This window comes from Rousettus aegyptiacus, unplaced genomic scaffold (assembly GCF_014176215.1).
Source record: "Rousettus aegyptiacus isolate mRouAeg1 unplaced genomic scaffold, mRouAeg1.p scaffold_m13_p_2, whole genome shotgun sequence".
Taxonomy (NCBI): Eukaryota; Metazoa; Chordata; class Mammalia; order Chiroptera; family Pteropodidae; genus Rousettus; species Rousettus aegyptiacus.
This window is the reverse complement of record NW_023416295.1, coordinates 97,004,464-97,026,942: the sequence shown is the minus strand read 5'-3', so window position 1 is coordinate 97,026,942 and position 22,479 is coordinate 97,004,464. Positions and strand designations below refer to the sequence as shown.

Here is a 22,479-nt window from a genome sequence, read left to right as displayed (position 1 = left end):
ATGACCTTTTCCCTGTCAAAAAGAGACCAAAAAATGTGCCCTTCTCCTGAGAGAGAATCATAATAAATAAAAAGATACAATTGGATTTTCATAGATGTTAAATCATTTAAATGTACTGGAGCTTGAAGTATGTAAGCTTTTTCCCATCATACTTTTCTTTTCTAAAAAGAAAAAAAAATAGAGCTCATGCTCTCATCTCTTTTCCTCTTTTTAAAAGACTACCATGAAATTGAGGAAGGAAATGAGACGGGTTGTCCCTAATCATCCGCCTTAAGAGTTGTAAAAGCCACACTTTTATACTGTGCTATCTTAACTGGCTTCATGCAGCGTTAGCAGAATGGCCAAAGTATAAGACAGACTTTATTGAAAAACTGTGTCCATTGTTTTCCCTTTATTTCTAAATGCACTGTATAAATATAATACATTACAGTTGCTGAGAGCAGACACTTAGATAAACAATTAACCACGGAGGTAACAATATGGCAGAAAACCACAGGTACTGTGTGTTTACTCAGTCTTGCCTATCACGTGATTCATTCACTCACTCACTCGATACACATGAATTGAGAGCACTGCACAGAGAAGAAGTAAATAACTATGCCTGTAGGATCTGCAGCCAACTTCCTAGTTGAAATGATTTTTGATCAAGCTCTTGAAGATTAAAGGTATGGCAGGAGGGCCAACCTGACAGAAAGAACAGAGGATGTGAATACACAGAAGAACGAAAGCACATGCCATGTTCAGGAAACAGCAGGTAACTTCATATAAGTGGAGTGCAGGATGGCTGGCAGTGGAGTGGGAGCAGATCTAAAATGCAAAATCTTAAATGCTAGCCTAAGAAGTTTATACTTTAATTTTTTAGGAAAAAAATTTAGGAAATGGATCTATAGTAAAGTTGGCTTCCCTTAATTTTTTTATTTTTACATGTTCCCTGTGCTCTAAGTATAAAACAGGGAAAGAAAAAGTAAAGAAAGAAAAAGCGAGCCTAAAAAGATGTAGCCAAACTCAAAAAGAAGAGAAAATAACTTTATGGATCACTGCAAAGCAGTGAGTGGAGATGAAGCCATGGGCTTCAAGGCAGTAGCAGAAAGGATCCTGACTCCTTTGGGATAACAAAGACTAAGTGCCTATGCAAATGATGATAGAAAGTAGGCTAACTGAGGACAGGGTCAGACTCTCAGAAGTAATGGGAGTAGAGAGGTGGGAGATCTAAGACCCAGCCTCCTAACAAGGGACTGATCTAAGTTCTGTGACTGACTCTGTAATATTCTCACTATCACTATGGAGCAGAAGCCCCAAAAAACCATCATAAATCTGGCTGAGGGTGCAGGGTACAGGGTACAGGGTACTTGGTGGAAGCATCCATACAACTTCTGAGCTAGGTGCAAGAGAGAGCAAAACAAACAAAGCAAAAAGACTTTCATACAAAATGGGTCTGCAAACTTTCCAGAATATATATAGAAAAATTAATGCCAAGAAAAACAATCAACAAAATCAATAATTTAACTGAAAATGATTTTACAAAGCAATCTGACAAAGACTTAAATAGTAAGTTGAAGATGATTAAAGAGATGAAACGGGAATTTTATTCATTAAAAATGAACAAAAATAAGATAATAATAACTCACAATACTTGTAAAATGGATTAAAGCCAACAATTGATAGCAGAGATTATCAAAATGAATGAGAGAGACAGAGAGAGACAGAGAGACATAAAGAGACAGAGAAAGAGAGACAGAGATTCAACCAATACAATTGACAAGAAAGTTATACTTAAAACAATATCAATCCAAAAGTTTGAAAATAAAAGGTGAGAAGAAAAAAGGTAGATAATTTAAATCCCAAGAGAATGTTGAGCAATATTAATATTAGACAAAATGAAATTTATGACTAAAAGAATAGGAGAAAAGAGAGACATATAATAATAAAATGAATCATCTTCTAAGATTATGTAGCAATCATGACCTTGCATACACTAAACACCATGGTTTCAAATTATATAAAAGGGGAAAACTAGTTATATATATATAGTAGGAGATTTTTACATTCTCTTAACATAAAATGATGAATCAAACATCCAAAATAAAAACTAAACTAAAAACCTGCAAGACTATGGAATATTTAAAGAAAATATCGATAAATTTATCTAGCTTTCTATAGAACCCTGCATACAATAGATTATAATTTATTTTCATTTTAACATGAAGCATTTGCAAACTTGACCATATCACAGATTTTAACAATTTTCAAATAGTTTACAGCATACATATTTTCTAATCACTATGCAATTAAATTAGATACGTACAAGCCAAAGGGAGAGTTTTAAAAATAATTGGTTTTTTAAGCATGTTTGGTAACTAAAAAATATCTTCCTAAATAATTTTAGAGTTCAAGAGGAAATCATAATGAAAAGTTCAAAATATTTTAAGCTAAGTGAAAATGAAAGGATCATATAAAAACATGTGATGCAGTTAGAGTGGAACTTTAATTTATAAAAAGGAAGATAAAAAGTAAATGAGTTTGCAGTCATTTTAAGAAGCAAGGGTAAGGGGAACAGAGAGAGCCTGAAAAGAGTAAAAGGAAGGGAATAGAAATCAATGAATTAGAAAACAAACAGTACTAAAAAAATCAATAAAATTAAATTTTGATTTTTTTGAATTAAAGGAAAATGTCTAGTTAGGCTAATCAAGAAAACCAGTATCCCTTTCCATCTGGCTGCAGCAATCAGGTAAGCCAAGATGGGCGCTTACAGGTACATCCAGGATGTAATGCACTTTTTTTTCAGCATGAGTGGTTGGCTGTACCACCAGCAGTCTGTGCTCCACTGCACCCCTCCCCCCACCTTCTGCCCACACCTGGCCCAATAAAGAACACAGACCTTGTCATATACTGGATTCGTGCGTGCTGCCTCGCTGGCCACAAACACGCAGTTCCCTTAGGTGCGACCTATGGCGAGCCTGTCCATCATGATGTTAGCTAGCTAAAGTTTGCCTGAAGCCTTCAGTCTGTTTCCAGAAAGCCAGCTGGATGCCACTGTGGGGCTCTGAGAGTCTTGAATTCTTCTTACTGGGTTGGTGAAGATTCCACATACAAATGCTTTGAGGTTGTCCTCATTGATCCATTCCATAAAACTATCGGAGGGGATTCTGACACCCAGTGGATCACCAAACCAGTCCAAAAGCACAGGGAGAAGCAAGGGCTGATGCTGGCAGGCCGCAAGAGCTATGACTCTGGGAAGGGCCACTCTTATTGGTGCTTGCCCTGCAGCTTGGAGAAGGAGCAATACTCTCTAGGTCCACCATTACTGCTAATATAAGTAGTTTATAAAATTCCTACCTAATAAACAATTTTGGACAGTCATGTCTGCTTAAAAGTGTTCTTTATCTGTTAAAACTACGTGTCTGGAGATTGTTTCATGAATTCGTTGTCAAATTACGAAAGTTAAAGTATTACGTTTTGAAGACTATAAGTGATGGTGTGCCTTATTTCTCATAAACACTTTTGCCTTTGACCTAATTAGGGAGTTAATATGTCAGTGTTTAAAATGCTGTTTTTTTCAATAGGTGTAAAATAAATTCTGTAAAAAAGGAAGAAAAAAAGAGTACAAACAAATAACATCAAGAACAGAAAAGGAAACAGAACCACCACATCAGAATAGAGATTAAATAAAACATAAGAGAAATTTATGCAAATAAATTTGAAAATTCAGGAGAAAAAATTGAAGTTTCTTTTACAATGTAATAAGGGGAGAATAAATACTGAGTTAAAATTGGTAATCAGACATAACTTCTAGTCCTAGCTTATTAGGATTTTCTTTTTAAATCATGAGTCAGTGATAAATTCTATTGAATACCTTTTCTTTGTTTATTGAGAAAAGCTTAACTTTTCTACCTATACTTTTAAAATGGTGGAACAACATGATAGGAATCTGCATCTCTCAGACTGTGGTGCATTATTTGTGTCCTGGACTGATTACTTCTGGATATCTTTTTTAAAAATAATTTATTTATTTTAATTAGTTTCAAGTATATAGTACATTGGTTAGACATCTATATAGTTCGTAAAATGATACCCCCAATTGCTCCCTCCCTCCCTTGACACGCCACCTAGCCATCACATTAATGCTAACTATGTTGCCTATGCCGTGCTCCCCACCCCCATGACCATCCATCAGCTACTAAGTTGTACTTTTTTAACCCTTCGCCCCATTCTCCTAGCCCTTCAACCCCCTCCCCTCTGTCCATCACCAAATTGTCCACTATATTTGTGAGTCTGTTTTTGATTAGTTTGTTTTTTTTATTCCTTAGATTCCACATATAAGTGAAATCATATAGTGTTTATCTTTCTCTGTTTAACTTAAATACCTTCCAGCTCCGTCAAAGCAATATCTTTTTCCATTCGCTTCCTTTTAGTCTGCGTCATTTAATCTGAAGTGAGTCTCTTATATGCAACATGTAGGGGTCTTGTTTTCTTTTCCATTCATCTACTCTTTTAGTTGGAGCACTTAATTCTTTTCCATCTGAGGTACTTATTGATAGGAATGTAGTTGTTATCATTCTTTATTCCTGTTTTTGATACATGTTTTCTTCTTAAAGAAGTCCTTCCAACATTTCCTGTAATATTAGCTTGGTGGTGATAAATTCCTTTAGTTTATTTTTGTCTGGGAAGCTCTTTATCTGTCCTTCAACTCTAAATGATAGCTTTGCTGGATAAAGCATCCTTGGTTGTAGATCCTGGGTCTTCGTCATGTCGAATACTTTGTGCCAAGCCCTTCTGTCCTACATAATTTCTTTTGAGAAATCAGCTGCCAGTCATATGGGTGTTCCCTTGTAGGTAACTATCTGTTTTTCTCTTGCTGCTTTTAATATTCTTTGTATTTAACCTTTGGCATTTTAATTATGACGTGCCTTGGTCTGGACCTCTTTGGATCCTGGTTTTTGGGATTCTCTGAGCTTCCCGGGGGTTAATGTCCATTTCCTTCACCAGGTTAGGGAAGTTTTCCATCATTATTGCTTCAAACAGCTGTTCAACATCTTGGTTTTCTTCAGTTACACCAATAAGACAGATGTTTGGACCCTTAATAGTGTCCCATATGCTCCTTAAATTATTTTTATAGTCTTGGCATCTTATCTCTTGCCATTCCGATTGAATGTCCTTGACTTTCCCATCTTCTAGAGAGGGCATTTGATCTTCTTTATTCACTTTGTTTAGTCCATTTAATATATTTCTCATCTCAGATAATGTGTCCTTCATTTCAGATTGATTCCCTTTTAAAATTTTCATTTCTATTTTTATGTTTTTTATCTCTTTGTTGAAGTTCTTACTGAATTCATCTACACTTCCCATAAGTTCATTGAGCATCTTTATAACCAGCGTTTTGAACTCTGCATCTGTTAGATGAGTTGACTCCATTATATCTGGATCTCTGTTCTTTTTTCTCATATGATTTCTGCTTCTTTGTCTTCCCATTTTGGCTGTCTTTTCATGTCTGTTTCTATGCACTAAGTACAGCTCCTAAGTTTCTCAGTCTTATTAGTGTGGCTTTGTGTGGTAGGTTCCAGTGGCACAGTGGTTCAGCTGCAGGCTAAAAATAGCCCAAGCCTCTACCCCTCCAGAACCACCTGTTAAGATTTAGCAAGCAAACTACAGATGCTGTGCTTACAGTTACCTCAAAGGCCACACCAGAAACCGAGGCCAGCTGCCTCTAGTGTGAGTCTAGGCACTGCTCAGCAAGGATCACCTGACTCACTGAGGACACACCTGGATGTGGCTTGGGTGGGGAGGCGAGTTGTGAGAGGCGGGGTTTCAGGGAATCCTCTGGTCAGAGCAACCTCTGTTATCCAGTATGATGATGTCAGGGTTATGGCAGTGCTGTGTCCGGCGCACTGGTATCGGAAAGGGCTCAACAGGGAACAATGGATACCACTGATACTTCTGTATCAATTGAGTCTCACTCTGACAATGTCTCCCTGTAAGTCCCTGGTGCCCCCTGCATGCAGCCAAATAGGCACTTGTGCTCAGGTTGAGAAGGTCCGTCACCGTGAAAACCCACACATGGACATGGCCCCTTTAACAGGCATCTGCCGGTGCCACTGCTGCAGCTTCCCGGCTCACTGAGCGGCTGGGGACCAGGCAGCCCCGCCTTCTTGCCCCATCCTACCTTCTGCTGTTGCAGCGTGCTTTCTTGGATTTCTCTGGAGTTGTATGGCTTGTTCCCCTAGATTCTAGAGAATTTTTTCTTCCCGCTGCTCCTTGTTTCCATCACAACTTTGATTCGGTCAACAGAGGGATGCCATTTTCCCCCCTTCTGATTACTTCTGGATATCTTGAGCATGAAAAATAAATTTCTATCATCGTTTAATCCATTTTTATTTATTAGTTTTTTTTGTCACTTGCAGCCAACCCTAATCTGAACTGATACAAAAAGTAACACAGTAACCTAATAAAACATATTTATAAAAATATAAAATCATACATAATGGTCAAATAATGTGAATGGGGCTCCCTGGAGCTGTGTCATGCAGAGGCCCTGAAAGGTGAAACTTATAAGCATTTCTATCAGAGTCAGGAGGAAACAGAACTGCTAGCTATAACTGCTTCTTTTCAATACTATACTGGAAGTCTTAGCTAATACAATAAGAAAAAGAAAATAAGTAATAGATTTAAGAATTCAAAAGCAAAAGAAAAACTGTCTTTATTTGTAGATGATACAGTAAGAGATTTTATAGATTAATTTCGGAATTAATAAGGGTAGTCTCTAAGCTGAATAAAAGACCAACAAACAAATCAGTAGCCTCCCTAATTACTAGTAATAGAAAATTAGAAATGTAATTTTTAAAATATATTGTTCATAAAAATGTATAAGATGCCTGTGGGGAAAATGGTGAAATATAATTGAGGGATGAAAAAAAGACCCCTTATATTTATGACGATGCTTTCGCATGCAAGTAATAGACACCCAACCAGAAACGTCTTAAATATGAGAATATTTATTATTTTGCATGGGGAGATGCAGGTTTGTTTAATTCTGCAACTCAAAGGCATCATAAAACAGTCTCTTTCGGTCTTCCTGCTGCATTATTTCTGGCAGGGTTTTTTGTCCTCAGATTTGTCCTCTCACAGTTTTAGATTAGACGTCTTAGCTACCATCTATGTGTAAAGCCCTCTTCATAAAGCCCTGCTCTGAAGGAAGTAAAAGAGATATCTCTTCACATATCCATTTTTATCAAACTTTTCTCAGAAAGCTTCGCCTCATGTTTCACTGTTCAGGATTAAGCCATGAGGCCTGCCTACCAGCAGGGAGGCTAGGAAGGTATCTCCTATGTCCAGTCTCTATTACAGGAAGCATACTATACCACGGGAGTCCCCAATTTTTGGGCCATGGACCAGTACCAGTCCGTGGCCTAATAGGAACCAGGCCACACAGCAGGAGGTGAGCGGCAGGTGAATCAGTGATACTTCACCTATATTTGCAGCCGCTCCCCAGCGCTACCATCACCGCCTCAGCTCCACCTCAGATCTTCAGGCATTAGATTCTTATAGGACCACCAGTCCCTGGTGCCAAAAATGTTGGGGACAGCTGTTCTACAAAGAAAGAGGGTAGGGTGAGGCAGGTTTTTGATGAGTAGGCAATCAACAGGCCCTGCCACGCCTGAGTAAATGAATGGAAAGACTCAATATCATTAGGTTGTCAGCTCTCCTCCAATAATAATTTATGAATTCAGTGCAATTGCAATCACAATGGAAATCAATTTTCTTAAAGGAACTTGAAAAGCTCATACTAAAATTAATATGGAAGAACAAATGGCTAAAAATAGCTAACACATTTTTGGAGGAAAAAAAAACTGGAGCACTTGTACTACCAGAGGTCAAAACATCTTATAAAGCCATAATAAATAAGATATAATTGCTCTGACGCAGAAATCATAGACCAGCAGAAGATAGAGAATCCAGACACAGGCCCATACACATTTGGACAGTTGATATATGACAGGGGTGGCATTATTTCACGCCTTATGTCAGAATTTCTCAAACAACCACAAAACCTATGGCTCCCTTTGATAAAAATAAAAATCTCATGTTCTTTTTCGCACTCTCGAAATAATGCACTTTCCTAAAAGGATTGAGAATTTTAGTATTGCCTACATATCTCTACCAAGCAGGAAATGTATTTAGGAGCCATTTGCTTTAACTGGTCTTTTCAAATAATGCTGTATGGCTTCTGATGCTTCTAACCATCCTTCACTGCCACCTAAGATTCTGAAATGTGTACTACTCTCTTCTTTCCAGACCTCTCCCAACTGTGGGGTTAGGAGGGGACTGGGAAGTCACTGTGGGGGGCAATGGGAAGCTAAGAATTCTAAACAGGGGGCTGGCGAGATGAGATCTGCATTTTAGAAAGAGCACTGGGAGCAAGAGGATAGAATGTAAATGAAAAATAACACAATCCTGCCCTATAGGGTTTTAAAAATCTAGCTGCAGAGATGATAAACACACACAGTATAAAGGACAATGTGGCAGCTCATGAAAGAGCATACCAGGACTCACACCAGAAGAGTGGCATCCTATCATGGAAAGTGCCAGGAAACGGGGGTTTGTCACTTTGGCACTGTGGGCCTCAACTTTTCAACCTTTGGAAGTGAGATAATGATAATACCTACCTCACAAAGCTGTTAGAAGAATTAAATTCTAAGAACCATATGAAGACTGTTTTGTTAACTGTTAACAAAATGCTACCTAGATGTGAGCCAATGTCAAGTACCAAGATGTATATTGTATTTCTGAGCTATAATGCTTACTATAGCAGTAAAATTGATGACATTGATCCTTTGCCCCTTACCTGCCATAAATTCTTTATGTGAGCAAGGCCAAAGGAGGGCAGCTTTATAATTTAGAATAAAACACCAAATCTTCCACTGGAAGGAGTCTTTGAGGTTATTATTTCAATCTCCCACTCAGTGGAGGAATCCTCTTTACAAATTCCTGCCTTGGATAGGCATCCTGTCTCCACTTGAACACTTCTCATGAAGGAGGTGCGACTCCCTCACTGAGCATCTCAGCCCATGGCAGGCAGCAAGAATCGTTATAACTAGAGCTAAAAACAGACTCTTTCCCTTTGTCTCAGTTCAACCTTCTGGAGGAACACAATACTAATTCCTTCGCTTTCACGTTGACAGCTGGTCAAGGGCTTGGAGATAGCAATCGGGGCTCTCTCAGTCTGGGACAAACAGTCTCATCTTTTTATTTTTATTTTATTTAAAAAAAATTTTTATAGTGACATTGGTTAACAAAATCTACTAAGTTTCAGCTGCACATTTTAACAGTAAGGCATATATATATTTACATTGTGTGTTCACCTCCCATAGTTAGATTTCTTCCGGCCACCCCAATTTGATTAGCTTTTTCAACTGTTTCTTTCACAACAGGATGTCTAAGACTTGTCACTAAACTAGCTGTCCTCCCTGGAATGCTCATTACTTTGTCAGTCTCTCTTTTAAAATCTGGTGCCACCGCCTCCAAATGGAAACCACCTAAATGTCCAGGGGTTAGTCAATTTAAAGAAATTAAGGCATATTCACATAATAGTGGGTTGTACAACTATTAAAATTATGTTTTCAAAGAATGTATAATGAGTCAAAGATATAATTCAGGATGTAATGTTGATTTTACAAAAAGAAGACTAGAAACTCTACATAAAGCCACATTTTTAATACTTTCCTCCATAAGCCTCCATCTCACACACACAAAAAAGACTTAAAAGACACATACCAAAATGATAACAGTAGTTACCAGTAAATGGTGAGAATGAAGTAATTTTTTTCTTCGTTTACCCTTCTACATTTCTAAGTTATCTACAATGAATGTATTTTGCTTTTATAATAAAAAAAATACCAAGGCCCGCAAAGCTGAGTATGAAGGAGAAACATGGTGCCCAGAAGCAACCCCGATGCACTAGGACAGGCAGGCCAATGGCACTGGCACCAGCCTTGGGGCGGCCCTGAAGCTTCCCTTCACACTGCCTAACAAGCTCAAGGTCTTTTTTGTTGTCATGTCAGAACTTTTGGCTCATGTTGACCTTTCTGTTAACTAAAATCTTCATACTTTTTCACATTAACTGTTGTCAACAGTTTGAATAACTGAGTTGGTTTTTGTTTGTTTGTTTTAAATCAAAATGAAAAATTTTCATTTTCCTCCATTAAATTCCATTGTATTTGTTTTGGTTCCTTGTTCAGGCAAACAATATCCTGTTTCTGTAAGGCAGCATATTACTTATACTTCTTCATTTTGTGTCATGCTACATTTATACAAAGTCATGTCTTGCATGTCACTGAAAGATTTTCAGCAGAACAGGTCCTAACACGAGGATCAATGGCCTCTTGGTCTATGTACCTCTCTTTGGGTGTCTTGGCACAGTCATTCAATGCTTTCTGGATACAGTGGTTTGTTGGGCTGTACTTTTACCCAGAGGTAGATTATCTAATTCTTATCTATTCATTTTACCATGAGAAACTTTGTCAAAAGCCCCCCAAAAGATTCAGTACCTCTAGGATAATCTGGTGAGTTTTGGTAACCTTTCAAAAAAGAAGAAAATATGAAATGATGTTAGCATGACGTGGTTTGTTCTACACAAACTTGTACTAGCTTCTTGAGATTACCACTTCCTTTTTGAAGCGATTACAATCTAACTCTTTAATAACCCAGTTAGAGTTTGCTGGGGATCAAAGCTAAACTCAAAGGTGCAAACTTTTCAGAACCTACATATTCCTCCTTTTGACACATCAGACAGTAGTCCATCACTAACTAATCCTGTGGTATCACTCCTGAGATTCCTGAAGGATTATTGACAATAATCTGTGATTACATCTACAAGTTTGTTTAGTCCCCAGGGATGTAATTTGTCAGGGCCTGGAGACTTGAACTTATTTAGAAGCCAGGTAGTTATTTTCTAAGGAGCTTCACAACTAGGGCTGCCATTTCCTCTTAACATGTTTATACTACCCTTTTCAGTTTGAAGATCCTCCTGGAGATAGAGAAGATGGAGGCTAAATAGGAGTTGAGTAATTCTGCTTTATATCTGTCATCTGCTAGCATTACGCCATCTGCCCCAAGCACTGGCCCTGGCCCTTCCCTATTCTTCCTGCTCAGAACATACTTACACAAAGCTCTTTTTGCTGTTCCTGAGCATTTTTTGCAAGTCTCAGCTTATTCTGAGCCCCAGTCTTGCTAACACTATGACTACAAGCCTGTGACATTCTTTGCTTTTCTCCTCTGGTTCTGTGTCCCTAAATCCCAATCTGTGAAGCCTCTTTGAAAACCTGTGAGTGCTGGAGGGCTTCCTTTGCTGGCTCTGGGTCTTCTCTTTGCTTCCTACTGAGAATCACTGGAGATTGTACTGTCAGAATTTAATTTTGGAAAAAAATGTTTCTTTATGCATCTTCTGTCCTCTTATCATTTAAAAAGCAAAACAACAATAAAACAAAACAAAACAGAACAACAACAACAAAAGCCTCTGCAGGCTTGCTTCTTATCACAGATAGAAATAAGGTCTGATAATCAACGGTGCATTTAGGCTCATTGTGGTCAATTTTCCTAGAAAAATATGTGAGAAATGGTAAAAAGTGTGGCTAAATTTGCTTCAAATAAGAATGTGGAGGAGCTGTTTCTTTCCAGTTTATTATGTAATGAATAAGAGGGGAGAGAGCAGACAATAGAGGAATAAGGGAAATTAATATTGAGTACCAACTACATGATTTCATTTAATCTTAATATCAATCCTGGAAACACTGTCCTGATTTTAGAGATGGAAAAAATGAAGCTTAGGTTAAGTAACTTGGAATAACTTTGTTCGTGATCCAGTTGGTAAAGCCCAGAGTTGGATTTTGTCAGTATGATCCTACTCTTCATGCTTTTTTCCCTCCATGACAAGTTGTAGGTAAGCAGCTCGCAGGACTATTCAGCCCAGAGATGTGTTTTTCGGACCACACAGCATTTTTGAACATTTGAATATTTTGTCAACATTACAATTTAGAAGATATTACATCAAATATCAGACTTCTAGCTTTTAAAAAGATCTCTGGACGTAACATTTTCTCCCATAGCAACCACTGGCCAAGCTGAATAATGGCAATGGATCCCTTTCAAGAGACCCTGTCCTCTCCAGGTTTCCGTATCCCCACATATTACCTCATTTATATTCTCTACTTGATCCTGCTAGGTATTTGAGTTTGCAGTGCCTTAGGCCATGCTACTGCACCATTGTTTTTCTTGGTTTCAGAGAGAAAGCCCTCTGCCATGTGGAGAAGAAGAGAGCAAAGGTTGTGAAAACCACAGATACGTCTCTTACACTCAAGTCAGCCTTATTATTCACCTGGAAAAGGGGCTCCCAGAAACTCAAGAGGTTCCAAAAAGAATGAGCTTATTTTATTCGGCTTGTCTCAGGCTCCTCCATTCCCAATAATGTACTCATCTTTTGTACTGCATTTTTTTTTTAAATCACAGAGTATAACAAGAATATCATTTCAGATCTTAAAATCTCTTAGAATGGGCAACAGAGTTTCTTCCTATGACTGGTCTCAGGCACAATCAAAGCCCATTCTCTCCTAGAATATCCAGCTAAGTCTGCCATCTTGGCTGGGCAATTATAACAGAACATTAAAAATAATGGCTATTATCAACAAGACAAATAATAACAAGTGCTGGAGAGGTTGTGGGGGAAAAGGAACCCTCATACACTCCTGGTGGGTATGTAAATCAGTTCAGCAACTATAGAAAGTAGTACGGAGGTTCCTCAAAAAATTAAGAATATAATTACCGTATGACTTAGCAATCCCTCTCTGGGTATCTACCTGAAATATTTGAAAACATTTATCTGTAAAGATATATGCACCTCGATGTTTATTGTAGCATTATTAACAGTGGCCAAGACATGGAAACAACTAAAGTGCCCTTCCATAAATGATTGGATAAAGAAGATATGGTGCATATATATAATGGAATATTACTCAGCCATAAAAAGATGAAATACTGCCATTTGTGGCAACATGGATGGATCTTGAGATTATCACGCTAAACAAAGTAAGTCAGAAAGAAAAAGTTGAAAACTCTATGATTTCATGCATATGTGGGACATGAAACTGAAAGCAACAAATGAACAAGACAAACAAACAAAAACTCATAAAAAACAGACGACAGTTTAGTGATTACCAGTGGGGAAAGAGGGTGGGAGGGAGGAAGGTAAAAGTCAAGGGAGTTAAATATAAGGTGGCCGAAGGAGATTTGACTTTGGTTGGTGAACACACAATGCGATATACATATGATATATTATTAAATTGTACACTTGAAATCTATATAATTTTATTAACCAATATCACCCCAATAAATTTAATAAAAACAAACAAATAAACACATTTTTTAAAAGGAAGGAAAAACATATATATAAGGTCAGCTGGACCATAGAGTGGAGGACCCTAGGCTTAGAATTGGGAAACCTGCTTCTTACTTTTGGTTCTGTTACTATAAGGACACCAACGCATAGAATATTATAGTAATACAGATCCAGGGAGGTAAGTCCAAAAGTAGGGCTGATAGTAAGAATGAAGACTATAGGGGGAATCTAAAAATCATTTTGAAGGGAGAAATCCATTCAGTCACTCAGTCATATTTATTTATTATATGTCCACTATATATTTGACACACTAAAATGAGGATCCAGAAGTGAACAAGACAGACAAAATCCCTGCCATCATAGAGTTTACATTTTAGTAGAGAAAGACAGACCATAGACCATTAAAAAATAATAAAAATTTAAAAACTAGGAAGGAAGAGGAGAAAGAGGAAAAGGAAAAGGAAGGAAGAGGAGGAAGAGGAGGAGGAGGAGAAGAAGAAACTAAATATATATATTTAGTTGGTGATAAGGCTGTGGGAAAAAAAAAAAATCAAGCCAGGTAAGAGAGTTAGGAAATTTTGAAAGTAGGAGAAGAAGGTATTTAAATAGAGAATTAAATCCTCTTCACCAAGAAGGTAACATTTAACTACAGACCTGAAGGAAGAAAACAAGCCATACAGATATTTAGGGAAGAGCATTCAAGCAGAGGGAAGAGTAAGTTCAGACCCCGAGGTGGTACTATGTGCCTAGTATATTTGAGATGGAACAGAGGTCGACATGGCTGCAGTAAAGTAGGCAAGGAAGAGAGCAGATTGGAATGGAGTTGGGATAGGTGACAAGACCCCAGAAGGTGGAGGGACTTGCAGGCCATTGTAAACACTTTGATTTTTGCTCTGATTGTCATGGGAGGCAGGATCAGACTTATACTCAACAGGATCACTCTGAGAGCTCTGTTGAGAATAGACTGTAGGCAGCAAGGGTAGAAATAGGGAGACCAGTTAGGAGGCTATTACCCGGTGGTGAGATGTGATTATATTGTGTACATATTGTGAAGGTAAAGAGAACAGGATACACAGAAGGATCAAAATAGAGTGTGAGAGGGGAAAGAGAGAAAGAAAGAGAAACAGTAAGATGCTACCCTGAACGACCAGAAGAATGCCGTTAACTGAGGCAGAGAAGGCTGTGGGAAGAGTGGGTGTTGGTTTCAAGACCAAGTGTTCAGTCTTGGATGCATTCACATGTCTATTAAACATTGAAAGAGAAATTGTGAATAGGTGATTAGCATGTACACGTATAATTATAAATGAGGGCATCATAAGTATATTGATTATATTTAAAACCACAAACTGAATGAGATCATCAAGAAAGAGAGAGTATTTAGAAAAGAGACCCAAGGGCTAGGTCCTGGGCATCCTAACATTAAGAAATGGGGAATAAGATGGAATCAGCAAAGGGAACTGAGAAGAAGTATCCAGGAAGAAAGAAGGAAAATACAAAGAAGCCAAGTGAAGGAAGTAAATTAAAGAAGCATTGGTGATCACCTCTGTCCTGTGCCGCCATGAGTCCAATATGATGAGGACTGAGAAATGACCATAGGATGTAGTGATGAAGAGATCATTAGTGCTCTTGATAAGAACAGCCTTGGTAGTAGGTGGTATGTGTGGAAGGGAGCAGGAGGATGAGATGCTATGAAATCCTAATTAGAATAAGTTCAATGGGAAATATAGCAGAAGAGAGACAGGAGACTGTGAGAATAAACAACCATTTAAAGAAGTTTTCCTGTGTAGAGAAGAATTCAGGAGAGAGGGGAGAATAACTGTGACGATGTCTGTGTAAATTTGAGGGCTAGGATTTGAGTGAACACGTGGAGAGGGTGGCATTTGCAAGGAGCAGAGCCAGCTCATCCATGGCAATGGTATAAAGATGAGATACAGAAGGGTCGATATATGGAGTGATAGAAGCCTATAGCTACAGCTGATCTTGTCGACAAGCCAAAAATGGGGTGGGCGAGAAGGGGAGAACTCCGTGATCCAGGCCCAAAGGCCCATAGAGAGGCTGGTCAGAGGTATATGTGTTTAGTTCCAATAACTGAATCTGAGAGGACACCAAGAGGAGACACCTTTTAAACTGTGAGACAGAGTAGACCTGAGAGTCACAGTTAGAAAGGACGACTCTGGGAGCTGCCCTCACAGCCAGAGGCAAAACAAAAACAAAAACAAACAAACAAAACAAAACAAAACAAAACAAAACAAAACATGAGAGTGGATGAATTCACTGGGAGAGAGAGGGGGCAAAGAGAGGCGCATGGGCCAAGGAGAGGGCCTGCAGGACACTCACATGCAGGAAGCATGTGCGCATGTGCGCTGCATCTTGGGATGGGGGCGGCAGCAAGAACAGAAAAAGATCGTTTCTTTATTTGTCAGTTCATGTCCACTTTCTTGCCCAAAGAAGTGAAGACAACTGAGTATTCAAGAGAGGATGGAATGAAGAGTATTTCCTGGAGGAAGGAGACATCAGCTGGGCCGCCAATCTCAGGGAGGCCAAGAGAGTGGAGAAAGCGGTGGCTTAGTAAAGTCATCGGATTTAAGAAGGGAACAGTTACAATATAGGAAGTTGGGCAGATGCCCAATTGCAGGGGCTTAAGATGTAAATAAAGAAATGAAAAAATATACGATGCCTCTAAGGACCAAGCAAAAACACTTTAAGGGAGTTCTTGGATGACATCGAGATCCCAGAGAAGAAGGGGCAAGAGCTCCCGGGAGTGGTGGTTTGCCCACGCAGTTCTTGGAGGGTTTCTGTCTAGGCTTTCTTATAGCATAGCCTTCAGAAGCTCCATAGGGCAGATGGAAGGACAATTCAAGACATTTAATTTCTCCCATGGCCTCCTGGCAAGATTGTACACAATAAGAAAATGGGAAAGTAAGATGCATTTTGTCATAAAATCCCCAGCTCCGTCTGCGTAGGAGCTTCCCGTAGAAGAAGACGATGTGAAGCAGAAGGTGTAGGTATTGTCTGATGTTGCTTTCTTCATTCTCTTCCTCACTTTTCTACATGCCTCTAAGACTGGATGTAGATGTGAGTCTCTGTGGGGTTTCCTAACAGTTCTATTCAACATGAAAAGTCTAAGAATTTCCTCTTGAGGATGGTGATTTCTGAGCTGGACCCTGCAACATTTGGGGAATAATAAAGCATTGTGCTTTGGGTCCTAAAACATCTTCCTAGTGCCACCTTACAAAGGCCTTCATAGGCACTCAGAGCCCAAAACTTCAGCCACAGTAGAAGAAAACAGTTTCACATCCCCTCTCCTACCATATACTCCTCTTATGCTCTTAAAGAAGGTCTCGTCAAGCCTTCAGAAATAAACACCAGAGAAAATTTTTACTCTGGAAAGAAATTATATTTTTCTCATATTTAAAACATGTGTATTTATTTATCAATACATTAATAAATTTATTAGTTGATACATCAAAGTGTAAAAAAAGTTTTTAAAAAAATCTCTGCATTAAAATAAAGTCATTTTTCATGTAATAAAGCAGATATTGCCAAGTACCTGAACTATGCCAATCACTGGGCCATGTGCTTGACATGTATTATTATCAGATTTAATCTTCAGAACAAATTGATGAGGTAGGTATTTACTGCTCCTATCTTATAGATGCAGAAAGGGAGGCTCAGAGACATTCAAGGCCCCAAAACCAGGAGCTGGTAAATGGCAGAGCCTGGGCCCCATTCCCAAGCTGCTCCACAGAACTCGTGTTTCTACACTGCTGGAATACCCTGATGGTATATAATGAACCTTTTTTTTCACGTGATTGTCTAACTCTCACTCCCACCTCCCACCTCCCACCCTTGTTGTGGTGAGCAGTTTCCTAGCAGCAGGAAGACCTTTGGGAAATCTTCCGACCCATCACTTTGCCTCCTGTACTGATGATGTCCCAGTACCAAGGGAGCTAAATCCACGTCCACAGTCCTCAAGGCATCAAGAACCTCTGTGGTGGGGAGAATGCAGGGGCAGAAACTGAAGCTGGGCCCTCTGTTGGTGGGAGGCAGGATGTGCAGACTGCTCAGAGGCTCACAAAGCAGGCCAGAGGTCACACTTCTTGCTCCAGGTGGGCAGGTGCCCTTACTAGAAGTGTAACCTTGGACAAGTGACTAGACTCCAGATTCCCTGGGCCTCTGTTTTCTCAGGTAGAAGGCTGTGGGGTGGCAGGATCTCTTCCTTCTCCCTGGAGGATTCAGCAGGGAAGTGGGGAGGAAAGGAATCCTTCCTCATTCATCAGAAACCAGGCCCGAAGAGAGGGGGAAGTTGTGGGGCAGCCGTGGTCCCAGGCAAAGGGCTGGCCTGGAATTTACAATCGGATGACAGCTGGGGGCAGGGAGGTTGGGGGTCAGGGGTTCAGGCATGTGAGGGATAAGGTTGGCTTCACAGGCATAGGATTTCCCAGGGAAAGTGCTTCCTTGACTTGAAATGACAAGGTTAGCTAATGCTCTTTGGCGGGGGGGGGGGGGGGGGGGTGGAGGGGGGGGATGTGGCTTAGGTGTTGTAGTTTCTGGATGGATGACTGTTACTTCAGTGAAAGCAGCCTGCAGGAGTTTACGTTCCCACGCCTGATGATACATCCAGCAGTGCGTGGAGCCGGGCTGTTTCTTCACACCCTTTTACTTTTGCTTTTCTGTAAGGAGTTCCAGTGTTATTGTTGTGTTTAACAGTTATAAACACTCCCATTTATTATGAGCATACTAAGCACTGGCTTTACTTATATTTGCCTGGGAAATTTGTGCTTATCACCACAACTGGGACAATGAAAGAGTTGTACAAACACTGCCTTGCAAGCCTGGGAGTGACTTGTTAGTTTGCAGTTATAACAGGATGTGATTTGGTTTCTCAGTCCCCAACATTTTTCCTGGTGACCGAAGACTTCTCTAAGTTAGTGACTGCCAGAGCAGTTAGTGAGCGAGTGTCTTCTCACTATGTGTGGGGAGGTTTCAGGAGTAGGGAGAATGGTGAGTGTTTGTGAGTGCTACATGGGACATATCCTGCAGGAACAAAGAGGTTTGCTTCCTTCTACATTCTACTCAGCCATCGGCCCTTGGCTGCAGTGAATGCACAAATCACTCTTATAGTACTTCTGATATCATATAATTGTTATCTGTTTATTGGGTGGTCTCTCCCAAGACTGTGAACTTCTTATGAGCAAGGTCTATGTATCTTTTCTATATCTCTATATCCCTAATGCATATGGCCCCAGCAGGGTCTGGTTCATAGTAATTCTCAGTGCATGTTGAACAAATGAAAGCCTTCTTATCTCAGCTCTGTTTCTGACGTGGTTTGTGAGCTTGTGACCAGCTCATTTTTGGACTTTAGTTTTCGTCTGTTACAATCCCAACACAAGTTTTTTCTCACAACTATAGTACTTTTATGACAAATAGTGTAATTCCGAACTATTCTGTTAACATTGTTTATTAAAACATATAACTTACTATGAACAGTGTGGGGGGGAGCAATCCTCCCTTTTCATGTACTAACATATTTATACAATACATGTTTGCTGGCTTGTATACCTGGTAGGATGTAGGACCCACAAAGTAGTTTCTCCATTATTAAAATATATAACTATGCCATTTATTAAATACAATATAAACCTGGTCTCTAATCCAAAGCTTTAGGCTGTGTTGGCCAATATAGGAAAGATCGAAGTAAGATAGGATAGTCATCATGAGTCAGACTTGATCCTGAACCAGTTAGTAATTTTGTAAACTAGGCAACTTTCCTCGCACCTTGTATCTGTGCTAGCATAGGGAGGAAAGTGAGCTGGTTTTGGCTTCCTAATTGTACACCCGAACCCTTTCCTTGTCTTGAAATGCTTTCTGATAGTAAGCTGCCTGAGTTCATCTTTTTAGGACTCTTAGGAAGAAAAAGACACTTCCACATACTAGAAAATTACCTAAATATTCTGATTAGGAAAAGCTGATAATGGCTTAGACTCCATTTAACATCCCAGTTCATTGAGCATCCCCTGAGCAGACAGTGCTCAACAAAGGAGGGGGAAGACAGCAGGAGGGAGGGACCCTAGATGCGAAATCAGTAACAGTGCGATTCAACAACACACCCAAAAGCCACAGGGATTATCATGAGTAAGCGTCAGATCATCTGCACTGAATGCATCAGAAATTTAGAAAAAGGAGCACACTGTGTCTGAGAGTATAAAAAATTGGTAATTGGGCCTTGAAGGAGGGTAGAGCCTGACTGAGATGTGGCTAGGATAATATTCCAACTTACAGCAGTGACCTTAGCAAAAGGACAGAGAAGAGCATACCATGGAAGAGCAGCTAGGTCTATCTGAAGGAAGAAAAGGTATGTACCCGGAGGAATAGGAAATAAAGTTGGAATGAAATGTCAGGGCCAGATAGTGTTGGACTCTGAGTACCATACTAAAGTGTTTGGATTCTAAACAAAAATGTATCCTAAATTTTTAGAAAGAGTAGGACGAATTTTATTGAAAGGAAGCAAGCCAGGATAAATGAGAAAAGTTAGTAAGAAAATGTTATATTACTTGAGACATAGACATCAGACCTTGAAAAGATCTTCAACTTCATCTGGTCCAAATGCTTTCTTTCACAGATGGGGAAATTAAAACTAAAATAAAGTCAAAACCTGCCCACGTTCACTAAGCTAGTGAATGGCAAAGCCAGAGCTAGAAACTAGTGTGGTGTTCTTTTCACACACAATCCCCCACCCCCACCCCCTAATAAATTCAAATCTTCAGACTTAGACAAATCACATCCCAGGTTGCTCAAAGAACTCCCAGACTGTTGTCAATAATCTTTGAAAAAACATGGAGAATAGGAGAACTGTTAACAGACAAGAGAGGAACAAAGTTGTCCAATTCTCAAAAGAGGGGAAAAGGGCATATTATAAAAACTATAAGCCAGTCAGCTTGACAATTATCCCTGGCAGAATTCTAGAACAGAATTTTAAAAAGCTATTTACTCTACAAACATTATTATAATAATAGAAACGAAGGGGGAAATAACCCACAATTTCACCACTTTAACCCATCAACTGAACAGATTATTAAGTAGACTCTTTGTCAGTCTTTAGAAAAGCAGAGATCACTCAGAGCCAACCCGAAATCTCAGGAAACAAAACATGTCTTCATTTATTCCTTTTTTGATAGGGATATTAGACTGGTCGAAAGAAGAGGCATCAGAACCACACTTGCTTTCAGCACGGCATTTGACAAGACCCATCATAATCACCTCATGGATAAGACAGGAACTGGCCGCTGGCCAGCCAGTGGGTGCAAGCCTGGGGCAAGAACTATACCTACAGTGTGTTCACTCGTGCGTATATCAGACTGAAGAGAAACTATGGAGATCTCTTTTATACTTCCCTGATAGTATTTTTGTCTGTGTCTTTAAGGAGATGCTTATCAGATTTTCACATGATGCATAGAAGGAAGAATAGCTAATACGAAGGGTGATAGGATATTACTACTAGTAATGAAAAACACTGAGTACTTGCAATGTGCTATGAACTGTGTCAAATATACTTATTCCACAACATTTTCACATTTAAACTGTACCACCCTATGAGGCAGGTAGTACTATTATCTTTATTTTAGAAATAAGGAAACCGATGCTTTAAGTGATCAAGTCATTTTCCCAAGATGATACAGCTCATGGAGAGGTAGAGGAACAAAATTCTAAATCCAGATACATCTGGCACCAGTGTCTGAACTAAACGATTTTAAGTAATTTTGACAAACAGCTATGAGCTTAAATCCATATGATATCAGAGGGCTTAACATGTGCATTATAATTCTATTGCATAATCAGGTATTGGGCTGATCTGATCTACCATATCCACATAAATGATCCAGGAGTTTTAGTTGACCACAGGCTCCAAAGAGAAAACAATGAAGACAGTTAATCAAATTTTGTCTCTATTCATAGATGTACAGTGTTAAATCAAGACAGCAAACTGCTGGCTGTGTGATCAAAACACATTTTAAGATAAATCAGAGAAAGTTAACCAAGATAGAGACAGAAACTATGTTATATGAAAAACGGATTAAAAAACTGATGATATTTTAGGCTGAGAAGGCCTAAACCATCATATATTTTAAGGAGCAGTCAGATTAAAAAAAAAAAAAGGCAGTTTTCCTCTAATAAGAGAATAGAATATGTGGGTGGAAGTTATAAAGAGCCACACTTTGGCTCTATCTAGGGAAGAACTTTCTAACTATTGGAACTGTCTAGAAATAGAATGGGCTGCTTCTCTGAGTGTTTAGTTTGCTGTTGCTACAAGAGTTTAAACAGCCTGGCTGAGCCCTTGTGTTGAGGACGCTGGGAGCTGGGAGGAAAACAGGCCACGTAAACTCCTTTCCAAATCCAAAATTCTAAAACTCAAACTTAGATGTTAGCTTATCAGAACTTGGTTAGTGGTTCTAGTGAATTTTCATCAAATAATATTGAATAATCCTCAAACAGATCCAAGTATGCTACGACAAGATAGTTCGTTAGGAAGTAGGGGAGTTCCTACTTTAATTCCTAATTTAATTTGAAGCTACCTGAATTTACATCTGCATGATCTAATTGGCAAAGACCCATCCATATCAGAATAAGAAGCTAAAACTTATCACCTTTGGTTATAGTACACAGTTAAGTCTGCTGACCACTTAACGCTGTTTTTTGACACTACAGAATTAAGAGATTTATAGTTCTTTATAAATACCTTTACTACTAAGTACATATTATACTACTTTCATTCAGTCTTGACCGTTTGGTTGATTTAGGGTAAAACAGCGCAATTAGATTATTGCTACTCCAGAAAGCTATTTTTAAGTGTGCTTGACAAAAGCTGATCTTGTCCATGCAGAAACAAAGGAATCCTCTGGCTTATTAGAAAGTTTGCGCTCAAATCTTTTTTTTTTTTTCTTTTTTTCTTTTTAAATCAGAGCTGATCTTGCCTGTGTGCCAGCGCCATCTAGTGATGAAATGAGCACATTCTACAGCCGGAGAGGAAAAACCCAGTTTTGTACCATCTGTGAGGGATCATCAGTCAGTCCTTTCTGCACTCCAGAATATTTGGA

General features: G+C 39.2%; 1 long non-coding RNA gene across 1 annotated transcript; it reads left to right on the top strand.

Annotated features, from left to right (window-relative positions):
- The first annotated feature begins 578 nt into the window (after positions 1 to 578).
- Positions 579 to 22,479, top strand: LOC107513452. The gene is made up of 4 exons (XR_001597546.2): positions 579 to 754; positions 2,665 to 2,728; positions 20,563 to 20,728; positions 22,345 to 22,479. It is a non-coding gene; the product is annotated as an uncharacterized LOC107513452 (long non-coding RNA).